The following is a 15,334-nucleotide window of genomic DNA, read 5'->3' on the forward strand; positions in this document are numbered from 1 at the left end:
GAAGAGGAGTAAAGGGTAGAGATTTAGAAGAGCAAAGAGAGGCTTCTGAGTGCTAGTAATTATTTTTTTTTACCTGAGTGATGAATACATGTGTATGTTCACTTTTCATCAAACTCTGCATTGTATTTTGTCTTTTTCTAAAGACATTTTTTACTTCAATGAAAAGTTTATTTAGAAATTATATGAGAAATGAGAAACTGTTTTAGTAAGACTGAGTCTGAGTGCTCTATGGACATCAGCTCAATTAAGTCTAGCTGGCAACCATAAACAGTCAGTTTCATTTACTTACAATTAATCTATTATTTGTAATCCACTCTTTATTTTAGAATAAATAGAGATTTACAGAAAAGTCGCAAAGGTGATACAGAGAGTTCCCTTACATCACTCATCCATTTTCCTTTTATTGTTAATACTTTATGTTATAATAATACGTTTGTTACAACTAAGAAACCAGCACTGGCACATCACTACTAAATTCCATTCTTTATTCTAGTAGAACTAGATTTCCCACTAATGTTCTTTTCATGTTCCAGGATCCCATTCGAAATACCATGTTACATTTAGTGGTCCTGTCTCCTAAGGGAGAGGGCTCTGGTCTGTGACAATTTCTCAGTTTTTCTTTTTTTTGTTGTTGTTTTCATTAACTTGGCATTTAGTTCAGGTTTTTTATAGGATACCTGGGCTTTCTGATGTTTTCTCAAGGTTAGACAGGGTTTACAGGTTTTGAGGAAGACTGTCACAGAGATGAAGTACCCTTTTCCTCTCACCGTATCAAGGCACATGCTATCAGCTTGGCTTATCACTAACCGTGTTAACTTCCGTCTGGCTAAGGAAGTGTTTCCCAGCTTTCTCCACAATGAAGCTACTTTCCCCTCCTTTCCATATTCTTTGCAAGCAAGTCACCAAGTGCTGGCCACACTCAAGGAGAGTTGAGGGTGGAATGGGGATTAAGCTTCAATTCTGTTAAAAATTTTCCATTTTTGTATACAATTTATACTGCACATCCTGTATTAGCTCAGTTCATGTATATAATTTATAAATAAATATCCTTATTATTTTGCCTCTTTAGGAGCAATTAGATAGCAAGTAATGTGTAGGTCAACCTTTCTTCATTATTAAACGTTTTCCATCCTAATGGAAACCTTGCAATATGCAAGATAAATATGCAAACTAAAAAAAGGGTAATATTGTATCTATTCAAAACACATTAAAATGATTAAGGGAGACCGTGAGAGCATCTTCTTCAATAGAGGTAATGATCACGGCCTTCGGAATGTTGGGAGGGAGATGAGCCTGCAGGAAGGACTTGTATCTGGGACAGAAGAGGTTTGCAAACTTGGTGAATTATGCCTTTAGGAGCGCCTATAACTTTTGTTCCACTTTTCCTCTGAGAACCTTAACATCAGTAATCCCTGTGCATCCCCTGACCCAACAACTCTAGACTGGAGAAGTCCTAGCAGGCTGATGAGAAGAAGAGATTATTTACGCAGTACATTTGCAACCGCTGCCTTCTGGGGAGTAACAGGCAATTTGTAGGGTACGACTCCGGCAAGGAAAGCAGTAGGAAGCTCCTCCCCTCGGCCTAGGAGGGCCGGTCCAGACGCCGCCGTGGCCCCGCCCCGTCCCTGGCCACGCCCCTCCGCGAAGCCTGCGCCTCTTCCTTCCGGGTCGTATTCGGCCGGGCGCGCCGCCTTTGCGCCGCTGAGCGGAGCCTGGGAGTCGCCCCCGCGACCCGGCCTCCCTGCGCCGGCTGGCCGCTGGTGGAGCCTACGGCGCGCGCCTCTACCGGACCCTGCAGGGTACGGCCCTTCCATTACTTCTCCCTCCTGCGGGTCTCCGTCTTCCTCTTTCGGCGCTGGGGCTGGGCCGGGCCCGGGCGGAGCCGCGCTTCGGGGAGCCCGGGCGTCCGGCAGAGGTCCCCTCCCCGGCCTTACCGGCCCCGCCGCCCGCCTGCGCTTGCGGGGCTTGCTGGTGACCCTGCAAACAGCTTACTTGCCTCGGGCGGTGCTTCTCTGCTCCACTGTCTGCCGGGCGTGAGGCGTCGCCCAGTGCGCGCGGCGCAGGGTTGTTTACACCGCGGGGTTGGCGGGTAGTGCTGACCCTGCAGCCCTGAGTCGGCCACCTGCCCGCCTGTGTACTTGCTGCCTCCTGCGCGTGCTTCCTTGGTTTCTTTTTGGCACCCGGTGGTTTTTACCTAACCAGGCCCATGTCTTAATTCAGGACTGCCACGAGATACCCGGCAGCAGCCCAGTTTATGTGTTTTAGGGATATCCTTAGAATACAGTGTGATGATGAACATCCACTTGGCCTCCTTGTCAGCATGTTTGCAGTGGGAGTGGTTTTGGATTTCCTTGATGGTTTCCCCAATGCTCGTTGCCACAGAGCCTCGCTTGCAGTCACTAATTAAAATATACAAATAACTAGAAAGTCAAGATGCTATAAACCTGTGGTCAGGTAGTTGCGTTGGCAAGGATGCTGTGTCTGGCTTTATGCCCCGGAGGACTCACGGCAGGTGTGGGATCTTGCTTGCTTTTATCTGTTAGAGGACACAAGCTGCCTTTACTGCTTCTTGGTATTCTTAAGTTCAGAATATAAGTACAGTTTTTTCCACTTAAAGCTCACTTCATTGCTTCTGTTGTCCTATATTACATATTGTACCTGTTGGTTGAGTAGAGGGAGAGTTTCCTGAGACATCAGTGCTTCTCTAGCCCTTTATTAGATACTAAGTTCTTGGGGGAAAGGGACATGTACTTATTTTTCTAGTGACAGTATGCATCGCCCCGTAGTAGGTGCTCTACTCGTTCATTGAATTGGATCCTTCTTTCCACACTTCCTTTCTGAGTACCATATCTTTTCTTTTCTTTCTCTCTTTTTTTCTTTTTACTACTGTCCCAAATTTTGGCTTCTCTGAGTCCTGCATTTTCATACTCTTCCCTCTGTTATGGACTTGAAAATCAGAGAGGTCATCAGCTCAATGTAAGATGGTTAATTCCTTTTTACTAGCGCCGTGATCCAGTAATGCAATTATAGTCCTCTGTACAGTGACATCGTAAAATGTTGCTGTTATCTTTTACTTCTAAATATGGCCAGTTAACAAAAACCGCCCTTTCTTTCTTTACTGGGTTAGTCTCATTGCCTCATCCTCTTAAATTTTGCTGTGATCAACATAATCGGTTTTAACTTCATAGATCTAACTCTGGTATCCTCTGAAGAAAGACCTTTTGCCACGTGAATTGTATATAAGTGTCCTCCTCTCTTTTCTTCTAGTACTTTTAATGGTCTTATTCTTCATATTGAAATCTTTAACCTACCTCAATTATATTTTAGTATAAGGACGGAATTAAGGCCCTTTATTTCCTCTCTCATAGTTGTTAGTCATTGTCCCCATCATCATTTGTTGAATTCTGTTTTTCCCTACTGATGGCAAGTACTGTATTTATCTGAGGCCCTAATTCTTGTATATTCTTGGGACTTTTTCTGAATTAATGTTTAGCAATCTCTGGCTTCCTTTACTGATACCATACTGGTCTTATTACTTTAGCTTTATAATGTGTTTTAGTGTCTAGTGATTCAAACAGTGCCTAAATATTTTTGGAATGGACACATTTAGTGAGGGTAAGTTGATTTCCTTTTTTATCCCTTCCTCCCTACTCCACCCCCTCCTTAAAGTTTCTTGCCTCTTGTTGAAATTATTTTTTAGCTTGCCTTTCTCATGGTCAGTTGACTCATTAACCATTGTTAAATAAATCCCTTCTCTTGCTAACTCACAACTTGCCATGTTAGAGTTGCTCCTTAGAGATGTACCTAGAAAAGCAGCTTGATTCAAAATCTGCATGTCTTTTGACTTTGCATTGTGTACTAGTAAGTGGAGTGTGTCTCTCCTCATCAGCTGTGACTCAGGATGTTCTGTACCTGGTCAGTAGCTCTAAGGGATAAATGCCTATAGAAGTGATCCCTGGGACTGCACCATGCCCATTTGTATTTTACTATCCCAGTTGAACATCTTAAATGTAATGATTTTCAAGTGTTGCTATAATAGATACTTACAAATGTTATTAGATCATAAAATAAATGTATACGTTCTTTAAAAAAAAAGTCAAGTAATACAGAAATAGCCAAAGGGGAAAGTAAAAGTGCGGTGTGACCACCTATCTGGTAACCCCATTCCCCAGAGATCATCACTGTTTAATCATTTGTTCTCTTTCCTTCCAGACATTAAAAATACATGTGTATAAGCCTAAGTGTGTTTAATAACTGGCAGTATACTACATATAATTTTCAGTAACTGCCAGTTGGTAATAATTGATGAAAATCTTTCTGTGTCAGTGCATATAACATTATCTTTTTAAAGTATTTTGATATTTCATTGTAGGAATAACCCAAAATTTATTTAACCAATCCTCTGGTGATATTTAGGCTATTCCAAATTTATTTCTGTTAGAAACAAAGCCTCAGGGATTACTTTTATGTGCACATATTTGCACATTTACTTAGTTCCTTAGTGTGAATGTTTAGACGTGGAATTGCTGGGTCAAAGGCTATATACGTTTTGAAATTATGATAGATTGTTCCATATTTCTCTTCAAAAGGTTGCCATAAGAGTAAATTTATACAATTTCTGAGAATGCTGCCCGCTGTTGCTGTATCCTTGCCAGGAATTGTCAAGGCTGAGTTTTACCCTACTTGCAAGCTCATAGTTTCATGGTTGCTGGTAGAAGACATGAGATCCTGGGTCAGAGACAAAGCACAGTAATTACAGTAGCCAGAGGATCATCATTGTCTTGTGCCATTTCCTTGAACCCTAATTTCCACAGGGTGATGTGATGAGGGTCAGATGATTCTAGCACATGCAGTAGATTGCATTACAAGAGAGGAACCCTGAGCTTAGGGAACCTGACTCGTTCATAATAGGCTGCAAGTAAACCTGCTTAACCTTTGCCCTAGAGAGAGACATTATCTTTATTATGCTGGATAGTAAAAAAAAAAAAAAAAAAAAACCTTCCCTCTACTCCAGAGGGAGACCTCTCTTTATCTGCCAACAACGTTTGCTGTATGAATACCCTTGAAAGGATAGTTTGGAACAGAGATTATCAGTGACTGCTTATAGGATATGCAGAAATGTGAGAGACATGTGAAGAATTTCCCTGAAAAAAAAATCACTGCTAAAATGATACCATTTTTTACATTTTAGTAATTTTATGGATGAAAAGTAGTATTTTTACTGTTTCAATTTTGCATTTGTCTGCTTATTGATGAAGTCGAATATCTGTAAATGTTTTGTTACTTACCTGTTCATATTCTTTGCTTAGTTTTCTGTTGAAGTGTTCCTCTTTTTCTTACTGATTTGTAATAGCTCTTTACATGCCATGCTATCAATGACCTGGTAACCATTTCTAGTATTTTTTCATAGTTTATTCTTTAAATGCTGTTTCTGGGATCTTTTGCCATGTAGAAATCTTTAATATGTATGTTGTCAGTTTCTGTGTTCTCTTCCTTTATGGCCTCCTGAGTTTCCGTTCCAAGGTTTTTAAAATACCCTTTGTACATATTCTCTTATTGGATATTTTGTATTATATATTTAGATTTTTAAAAAATGGTTGCTTTGGTGCTTCCCTGGTGGCTCAGTGGTTGAGAGTCCACCTGCCGATGCAGGGGACACAGGTTCGTGCCCCGGTCGGGGAAGATCCCACATGCTGCGGAGCGGCTGGGCCCGTGAGCCATGGCCGCTGAGCCTGTGCATCCGGGAGAGGCCACAACAGTGAGAGGCCCGCGTACCGCAAAAAAAAAAGGTTGCTTTGATAATATAGTTGACCAGTGAATAACATGGGTTTGAATTGCATTTGCTAGTATGACGTGGATGTTTTTCAATAGTTGATGCTCAGTACTACACAGTCCACTGTTGGTTGAATCTGCAGATGCAGAACTGAGGATGAGGAGGAACTGTGTATATGCAGGGCCAGCTATAAGTTATACATGGATTTTCAACTGCACAGAGGTCCCATGCACCTAACCCCTGCGTTGTTCAAGGATCAACTGTATTCTAAATTTACTTTTCTAAATGTATGGACATTTTCCCAAAGCATTTTTGATAAGCTGTCCTTTCCCTGTTTTTGGTTTGACACATTCATTGTACTATATCCTTATTTACTGTTTTCTCAAAACTGACAAATCAGTAAGCAAAATATATTAGTCTCTTACTGTGACTGTGAATTTGGTTGGATTCATCCTTAAAGATGTTTGTTCTTAGTGGATTTTAATCTTATAAAATATAAATTTTTTTGTTCTGTTTAATGATTTCTGATATTACTGTTGCCATCTCTGTCAGTTTTGTGTATACTGGATAGATCTTTATTGCCCATATGTTTCTTTCAGTTATCTGCATCATTTTGCTTTACTTGCCTCTCTTTAAATGTAAAACATCATCTAGCTAGACTTTCATTTTTCCTTAAAACCTTCCCCCCTCTCAACTTGAAAATTTGTCTTTATTTATTATTTATTTTGCATTGTTAGAAAACTTTTTAAAAAAGATATAGATTCACAAGCACTTAAAAGAAATTATACAGGAAGATCTTGTGTATATACTTCACCCAGTTTCTTCCTGTGGTAACATTGTGCTCTAGCACAATAGTACATGCAGGAAATTGACATTGACACAATCTGCACACTTTACTCAGATTTCATCAGTTTTATCACTACAGGCACTTGTGTGTGTATGTGTGTTCTCTGACATTTTATGTAGATCTTGTCACCACCACCATAGTCAAAATACAGAATCACTCCATTACAAGGATCGCTTGCTAAAGGGCTTACTTCTTAATAGGAAAATTTAACCTATTCATATTTACTTTTTTTTCTCCCCTGCAAGTTTGGAAATTCTAAAACCATGTAGAATTGACTTTCTGTTGCCCTCACACCTCCATTTAATAAGGTGAGACCTTGACTCCTTGCCTTCCCCACATTCTTGATTCAGTTGATTTGATTTCCTTTTTAAATCACTTATCTTCTGGTTTTTTTTTCCCTAACCATCCTTTTCAACTTTACCACTACTGCATCTATAATGATTTAGACTTAACTATAAGGTCACTGGTTACTTGAATATGTCTTCCCTTTTTAAAAATTATTTACTTTAGTTCATTTGTTTTTTGACTGGAATACTTTCTTGAGTAATGTTTTTAAGAAGAGTTATGGGAAGTATACTTGCATGTCCAGAAACAGTTTTCTGTTTGTTGTTTGTTTATCTATGTGAATAAGAGTTTGAGTCAGTTCTTTTTCCTTAAGAATTTCTAAAATATTACAGTATCTTCTAGCATTTTTTTGAATTTTCATCAGCTTCAATCTCTTCTTGAATTCACTTTATATAGATATTAGGTTTCTTGCATCTGTGTTCCAGGTTACTTATTATTTTTTTCATTTAGATTTTCAATTTATTTTGAACACCATGACTTTAATTTCCACGAACTTAAAAAAATTTTTTTTCTAAATTCGCTTGTACTTATTTTATGGATCCTATGCCCTATTAATTCACACTAAAGATACTAGTTATTGTTTTAAAACTCTTCTATTTTTTGCATTAACTTTTGTTGGAGACCACTTGCTGTAATTACCCAAGTTATTTCTATGTCTTTAAGATGGCTAATTCTACTCATATATATAAATTCAGATTTGTAGTGACTGATTTGTTCCTGGTCGGGAATCTCTCAGAAGTCATGAAGGTCTCTTTTCTGGGCAGGTGGTCCCCAAAGGCCAGGTGAGTGGCTGGGGCTCTGAGATCAGGCTTTGCCCTGCGCATAATGAATGGGCAGGACATGCCAACTAGTAGATATCTTTCAGGGTGTGCTGGTCAAAAACAGACTAATAAGCTAGGATGCCCATAAACAAGCTGATTCTGGGATACCACATCTCCAACTTGACTGTCTTGGTCCACAGCAAAGACTGAAAACAGAAGCATACAGAAGGGTTTCATTGCTGTAAAAATTCTTTTGCGTGGCCCCTTTGTAGTCATTGGAAGCAACCCTGTCTTCTCCCCTAACTCCCTGGTGACCACTGATCTGCTTTCCTTCCCTATAATTTTGCCTTTTCCAGAGTATCATGTACATGAAATTAAACAATTAGGTAGCCTTTGTGTGTCTTCTTTCAGTCAAAAAATGCATTTTAAGAGTCATCTCTGCTATTGCCTGAAGCCGTGACTCATTCCTTGTTATTACTGAGTAGTATTTCATTGGCTAGGTGTACCACTGTTTATCCATTTGCCTGTTGAAGGACATCTTGGATATTTCCAGATTGGAATGATGATGAATAAATCTGCTTTAAACATTTGTGTACAGGTTTTTGTTTAAATATAGGTTTTAATACACTTGGGTAAATACCTAAGAGTGGGATTGCTGGATCGTTTGGTAAGAGTATGTAAACTTTATAATAAACTGTCAGACTTTCCCAAAGTGGCTGTACCATTTTGTATTCCTACTGGAAGTGTTTGTAGCATCCAGTTTGATATCTTAAAATTTGAATGATCTGTATTTAACTGTTCCCAGATTTAAGATATTAAACACTATCTGTCTTAGTGTTTGAAACTTGAAACTGCTCTTAAGTAAAGCATTTGCTAGGACACACAAAAATATGTCATAAAAGACAAATGATAAATTGCCCTTAAAAATTGAAAACTTTTCTCTTTAAAAGATATTATCAAATAGATAAAAAGGCAAGGGCTTCCCTGGTGTCACAGTGGTTAAGAATCCGCCTGCCAATGCAGGGGACACAGGTTCAAGCCCTGCTCTGGCAAGATCCCACATGCCGTGGAGCAGCTAAGCCCATGAGCCACAACTACTGAACACGTATGCCACAACTACTGAAGCCCACGAGCCTAGAGCCCGTGCTCCGCAATAAGAGAAGCCACCACAATGAGAAGTCTGCGCACCGCAATGAAGAGTAGCCCCTGCTCGCCACAACTAGAGAAAGCCCCCTCACAGCAACGAAGACCCAATGCAGTCAAAAATAAATAAATAAAATAAATTTATAGGAAAAAAGAAAAAAAAGGGAAGCACAGACTGGGAGAAACTATTTGCAAAAGATATATCTGATAAAGATTGTATCTAGAATGTATAAAGAACTCTTACAACTCAATAAATAATAAGAAAGCAAAAAACAATGCAAATGGGCAAAATAGACGTTTCACTGAAGAAGATACGTATGGGAAATAAGAACATGAAAAGATGCTCCACATCATTACTAGTCCATTGAGAAATGCAGACTAAAACCGTAGGGTATCACCACCCACCCACTGGAATGTCCAAAGACTGACAATATTAACTGTTGATGAAGATGTGGAGCAGCTAGAACTCTCACTTATTGCTGGTGGGAATGTAAAATGTTACAGCCATTTTGGAAACATTTTGGTCCTAGAAACAACCCAAATGTCTATGAGCAGGTGAATGAATATGTCTGTGTAATAGATATGATTTAGCAAGAGAGGAACAAACTGTTACATGTAACAACAGGGAAAAATCTCAGTTATGCTGAGCAAAATAAATTAGACACAAAAATACATACATATTTCACTTATATGTTAACTCTAGAATAAAGGACAATATGATTTATAGTGACAGCAAGAAGATCAGTTTTTTCCTGGCACAGGGAGTGGATGGGTGATTGGGAGAATAGAGATATTCTATATCTCGGTCCTGGTGGGTTGCACTGGTATATGTCTTTGTCAAAACTCGTTGAACTGTACACTTAAAATGGAGTACATGTTTGGAATGTAAGTTATACCCCAAAGTTAATTTAACAGTATTACACCATTTTAACTAATGGCTCTTGTAGCTTGAATGGCTAGCAGTGACATACCTATGACCTTGTACTTGGATCTTTGTTAGGAAGGCCAAATAAATTCAGTATATTTTTATTAGGTAAAATGCTCTTTATTTTAATGTACAAATGTAGTATTTGGCTAAAATAAATTCACATTTACTTTGTGGTTTTAATAGCTAGAGAGAGATTTTTTTCTCTCTTTAGTGTGTCCATTAAAATTATCTGCCACCAGATATTCCTAATTTTTAATACTGTAGGTTTTAGTTAAATATACGTTTTGTGTCAGCTAGAGGTTTAGGGTTATTATAGTTCTTCCCATTCAGATGGTTTATTCTTATTCATCATTAAACAATTAAGAAACATGTAAAATAGAGATAATATTGCATTAGTGACATTTGTAAGTAAGGTACTTTATAGTGTCATACCTGTGTAATTAGAAATATGTCCCTCTTTGTCACTTGTGAGATAGTATCTTGGGTAGGAAGAGGGTTTCCAGATCTATTGTATCAGAAAATCACCATTCATTTATCCTACAGTTGTGTGTATGTGTGTTTTTAACATTGAGTCCTTAATTCCTTTTTCGTGCTACTAAAGATTGCTTATGAAATATTTTGTAAGTTTAGATATGCTTGTTAAAGTCTAGGAAAGAAAGAGGAGAAATAAAACATTCTGTAGAACTAACCATTGTCAATTCCTAGTTTAAATTGATTCTAAACCTCCTTTGTTTTCTGACAAGTGTATTCCTAGTTTCACTGGTTAGGCACTTCCTGCTTAGTCCTGGCCATTTGCTCATTAACTCAGCAGAAATTTTGAAGAGCCCACTGTGTTCCATACTTTTTGTATTTTCAAAGCTGACCTTGATTCCTGGAAGAGAAATGGATACTGTTTACCTCTTTGGTTTTCAAGATTTTTCCCTGGCCTTTAGGTTTTTCTTCCTGGTTGGTTCCCTTGCCTTCTCCTTCTGCTTTATATGCCTGGATTTTCAAAAAGCCTTGAAGCTGGATAGGAGGCTCTCTTCTCTCTGTTCGTCCACATGGTTCAGTTAAGAACTCAACCTGTTTATTCTATATTGGGGCCTTGTTGATTACAAACTATAGTCATAATAAAAATGTTTCAACTGGAGGAGAATTTACTTAGAGGAAGAGAGAGAAACGTGAAGTTATAATATTCAACCCCCCATAGTCTGCTTCCTGACACTGTCATATTTTTTCAGTATAGTACATTGTAAGTAATTAAGGGATGCTATTGTTAAGACTTTGCTCCTCCCTATAGCAAATCTAATACCTGAACAATATGAACCTGTCTTTTTACCCTTACTCTTATATTATTGCCTCTCTTGGCCTGTCTCTCTTCTTTTGCGTGAGGTTATCCCTTTTTTGTTTAAGAACTTCTTTTTCATCCACAGTTTTTCCAGTTCTCCATAATCACCGTATGGTCTTAACATAGATTTGGAGTGTTAAAAAAAATCACCATATTTGAGAGAATAGCTTTCTTTTACCTCTCTAATCATCTCTTTCATGAATCTTTCTTTAATTTCAATCAGAGTTTCTTTGTGGCCAAGGTCAGGTCTTTTTACGTATTCAAGGCTGCTTTTGTACTAATAGAATTAGTACAAAAAGTTACCACTGTTTCACATTCTCTTTGAACAGTAAAATTTCAATATATATACTATTCCTTATTGGAGTGTTTCAAGGAAAGTCATACATTTGATTCTTACCTATTGTGTTTCCGTTTTCCTTATCCACTTCCCCCCTCTTTGTCTCTATATCCAGATATGGAACTTTTTTTGCGTCATTTTTTGGTCTACATGTGCCTTGTATTGAAGGGTTTTATTTCTGTGTCTATTTTAAACTTATTTAATTCTCTTCTGCCATCTACTCTGCCAGTCTCCAAAAAAAATGAATAAATGTTTATTGAGTATATATTGGCATGTGCTAAGCCCTAAAGATGTAGTTCTAATTAAGACACATTCTTAGAACTTGAGGGGTTCGTAGTCTATTAAGGTAGAAAAAATATCTCAGCATGTAAGAAATGGCACACGAAATGTAAGAGCAAGGAAAAAGCGGGTAGTGGATAAGGTCTGAACCTTAAAGATGAGTAAGAGGGTGCCAAGCAGAGGAGGAGCAAGGGAATTCCAGAGCCACGCAGCCTCAGTGGGAGACTTGAAGATGCTGAGGTGTGAAAGCACAAGTGCAGTTGAGGCCGTGGTAGAGGTTCTGGTGGGTCTACAGGAAGGGTGGGGTGTGTAGAAGTGGAAGGGACAGGGAGAAGACTGGTCCAAGGTAGGTGGGAGGTTCTCATGTATCATGTTATCAAGAAGACAGCCTTCCTTTAGTGGGACCTCTGTATATTTTAGAAGAATGAGGAGGGAGAAGGCCCAGAGAGGAGACTGAGAAGTTACCAGAGGGGTGGGAGGAGATAGGAGAGCATGTGGTGGCGTAGAAGCCTACAGGAGGCAGGCCAGGGAAGGGGGCTGGTTATGTCAGCTGCTGCACCAAGTTCAAGTGTAATTCCATTCTTTTCTTGATTGATATTTTCCTCCATTCCCTCGTGTCTTGATGTCTAGACTCAACCAGAAAAGTCCTTTCCTTAAAGCAGTGTCTCTTGATCAGTTTCATCAGGATTCAGAAATGACAGCATTTAAAGTTCAGCCATTTTTTCTTGATCTGTTACCACATTACGCCTTCTGTGACATTTTGTTAACATCCTGCAAGGCTGCCGAAACCCTCGTTTTTTTCTGTCACTTCATTGACACATCTCTGTGGGCTATTTTACAAGTAAGTATTGTGTTATTTTACAAGTAAGTATTGTGTTATGACTTGCCTTCAGTGTAGAACTCTGCCTTTTTGCCTGGCCTTTTTATCTTTCCCATATCTTTTGACTTTAATATAAGTTGAGAATCCTCTTTGGAGTTTTAAACTTGTTTTCCAGGTTATTCCATCACACCATGAACCTAGGCTTTCGAGTTCATCCCAACTGCCTCCTTTCGTTGATTTCCTGAAAAGCCCTGTTCCTTCCTCCACTTTCCTCTGCCATCTTCTCTGCAGTTCCTGCCATCCTGCTTCTCTCTGCCTCATCGACTCCCCATCTCACTTCAAATCTCAGTAGTAAACATATGTTCTCCCTTGTCTATACCTCTTAATTTCTCTTTTCCACTGTTATTGCTTTCTCTGTAATTGTATTGTTTAACTTCGTTAAGCATTTTATAATATGAAAGATGTGGTTGAAAATAAACTTGTATTAAAATGATATCATGTCGCATAAAGCGAGTTGTTTCCCAAGGTGTATGAAAGTCTCCTGATGCAGGTTAAAATGGCTGTTGTTTTGTATTCCTTGATTGTGCTAGTATAAAATTTCAGTGAGTTGTGGGGAATTTCTTACTTTGTAATCATTGTTGACAATTGATTAGATAAAATAACTTGTAAAATAAAGATCACCCTATTTCTATTTCAGACTTTTTTGTTAAACGGAAAATAATATTTTTATGTATTGTGAGAATCCTTAAAATTAATGTAGCTTTTTTTGTTTTGCTCAAATGTTTTATTATAGTCAAAATTATTTGAAAAGCACATTTAATATATTACAGACATTTCACTGTAAAAATGATCCTTGTATAATGTAGCTTTTTGAATGAACTGGAAAAGAAATGTATATACCTCCCAAAAGGTATATCTTATAGTCACCCTCTTGGACAAATTTAGTGTACCAGACTAATATTTGTTTATTTGCACCAGGTGGGAAAAATCATTTTGTCTTTGAATTCCATTCTCCTCCTAAAGGGGAGTTATTGTATCTTTTGCATTTGGTTCAGTGCCCATTGGGATATTCACTGGTTATCACAAATTGCCTCAATGCCTTGGCAAAAGTCCAGATGGTACATGGACAATTTAAACTTCTGCATTGGTCGTTGCTGCCCACATGAGTCCTGAAACTGCGGCTCTCTTCCATTTTTCAGCTTCATTTCCCAGGGAAAAGTAGAGTGAGCTATCCTTTCTTCTCCATATGTTCGTCCCCAACCCCCCAAATACTTTGATGTATCATCTTAGTTGGCTGGAAAGGAGTTTAGAATCAAGAAGGATGTTAACAATGGGTTTACACATTTCCCTTTTTTATTTCCATGCCGTGTTTGTTTTCAAAAACAGGTTTTAACTTCATTACATTTTTCCAAATAGTATGGCTGGAAAAAGAATAAATATATTTGCTTTTCCAGTGCTTTATTTCCAGTGCTTTTTTTTTTTTACACTGCTTTTCCTTCTTTTAAAATTTTTTGTCATTTTAGCTTTATCTTACAAAAAATTAACTCTAAAGATTATTGTTATCCATAGTTGGAAAAAATCAAGCATCCATTTACATTTCTCGCTGAGAAGTTTGAACTTCTTCATCTGTAAATGTGAAAATGTAAACTTCATGTGTAAATGTAAACTTCTTTATATGTTATAAAGTTATAACTCACTTGTACATATGTTACTTCAGTGCAGAATTTTACTTAACTTTAACAACAGCTTAAAAATGATATTGCCCACATGACAGTCTTGCTGTTTTTGATATTATCCCATAATCTATGATGGTAAAAGGTAGCTGGGAAACAGTTGTAAAGTTCGTGGCTTGGTAGGTCAAATAGAATTTGTCTTTCACAATTTGTCTCAACCTTTTTGCCAGGAATGATTGTGAATGTTCACATGAATGATGATATCTTATTTTGCAGGTGTTTCTTTGGTTTTATAAAACTATTACTTTCTGATAAATGCAGTTTTATAAAGAAAGTAAAAGGAGCTCGGTTGCAGCAATTTATAGACTGTGGAGAGAGAGGTGATGTCCATAGATTATACAGTCAGACCCATCCATCCACCTTGGCAGATGGGTTTCTGTCCTTCTCTTGAAGATTTGCAGGAATAAAACATCCACAATCTTCCAAATTAGCTGAGCTCCACAGTCTTCCAAATTAGTTGAGCTGTCAATTGAGTTGGATACTTGTACATTATTCTTTATTTCATAAATTTCATTTTTGCAGTTTAAATTTGTTTCAGTAATTTTCTTTTAAGAAAGAGATGGGCCAAGTAACTTCTTTAGAAAATTACACTTCTTAATTTACCTGGGGGCCTATTTTGAAATAAAGTGTATGTGGTAAAAGAAAGAGCTATTTCACTTCAGGTTTTGGTGTTAAAGATTTGATATTTGTGCATTTGTAAATTTTTTAATTTGACATATACTTGTGGTAGGTGAAATGTTTGAATAAAGAGGTGATATTCTAGATAATTATTTTCCCCACATTTATAACCTGTCCTATACTTCAGCACTTGGTGTTGTATGTCCTGAGGTGAATCTGATTTGTCAACTCATGATATGTCAGCATTAGAGCATGTGCTGCAGAAACTCCTTATTTATTTTAATACATGCTTTGTTAGTCTTTTCAGGAAAAGTCTTGTTCAGAGTGTTCTATTATTTCTTGTTTTTAGGGTGCAAGTTCTTCCATTTAGTGTGTCTGCCTACTGACTGTCCGTCCCTGTGGTTCATTTTCTTTTACGGTCTG

The 15,334-nt window shown here is 38.0% G+C and overlaps 1 protein-coding gene across 1 annotated transcript in view; it reads left to right on the forward strand.

The window, feature by feature from the left end:
• Positions 1-1,731: 1,731 nt before the first annotated feature.
• The window catches only part of FBXL4 (F-box and leucine rich repeat protein 4), a 67,586-nt gene continuing 53,983 nt past the window's right edge, over positions 1,732-15,334 (forward strand). The window contains exon 1 of the mRNA XM_082856090.1: positions 1,732-1,799. The gene's annotated coding sequence lies outside the window, so the exon portion shown is untranslated. The remainder of the gene's footprint in view (positions 1,800-15,334) is intronic.

This window comes from Leucopleurus acutus, assembly GCF_964270905.1.
Source record: "Leucopleurus acutus genome assembly, chromosome: 15".
NCBI lineage: Eukaryota > Metazoa > Chordata > Mammalia > Artiodactyla > Delphinidae > Leucopleurus > Leucopleurus acutus.